Genomic DNA, 1,064 nt, shown 5'->3' with positions numbered 1-1,064 from the left:
CTCCAGATAAACACAATAAACTTCTGGCTACCCCAATATTCTCCATCAATTCTCAACACTGCCTCTGTGGTACTCTTTCCTGGAGTGAAAATACGGATATTTACAGATCATCACCTCTCCTCTTGCTTCTGGATATCTTTCCCACAACTTTATACAATGACTAATCAAACTTATGTCAATGTAGTTACCCAATGCATGCCACTTGGTTAATGGCATTGCTACACTTCTGCACGCCTTAGGCATCATCTCACTTTCCGAGATTTTCACATCAGTCAGGATAAAAGCCCCACCGCCACCTATCCTAAATTCATGCTTCCACTGGCATGTCATCTGGGCCACCACGTGTTCCGCACTCCATCTCCTTCATACCTGTCTCATTTCACCTTGCTAATCCAGCACACTATTTTACATCCCATCCTTCTCTGTCTTCCATTTTCCTCATTCATGAATTCTGCAAGGTACTCAATCAACCTTCTTAAGACCCTCTCCTCGCTTGTCCGTACATTTCTGTCTGCATCCTTTATCACCTTAACTTGCTACACTTGCTCCCCAGCTCATTCCCTCCGTGTGACCATGAACTATAAGTTATTCTATCTTTCTCTGTGACCCGTTATTACATGTCCTTCTCTACTTCTATTTAGCTAAAGAGTACATATTCTGCTCTCTTTCTGCCAGTTAGTACAGGTCCTTCTATCCTTCTGTGTGGTCAGCATTGTAAGTCCTTTTCTCCTTCTGTCACCACCACCATTCTTCAATTTCCACGCATATTCTGTTCTTTTAATAACAAAGTTATTTCCTAACGTCATAAATTCGGGCCACAGTTGAGCCATGGCCACTCTCCCTATCTAGCGCCCGGTTGACCAAGCTTCAAGAGTGCATGTCACTCTTTACTACATGGCTTGCCTCGTGCTTGCAATATTTGTTTATCACGTCGAAGGCAACAAGCAGTGATGGATATGGTGTGAAAGAGCAGGCAACGTGCACATGCCGAGTCGGTGCTCCAAATACGTGTGCCTCATGGAAGATGCCTGTTTTGACCTTGACTCAGTTAACATACAATGTCA

Source organism: Penaeus monodon, chromosome 33 (assembly GCF_015228065.2).
Source record: "Penaeus monodon isolate SGIC_2016 chromosome 33, NSTDA_Pmon_1, whole genome shotgun sequence".
Taxonomy (NCBI): domain Eukaryota; kingdom Metazoa; phylum Arthropoda; class Malacostraca; order Decapoda; family Penaeidae; genus Penaeus; species Penaeus monodon.
Note: the sequence above shows the minus strand (reverse complement) of the source record.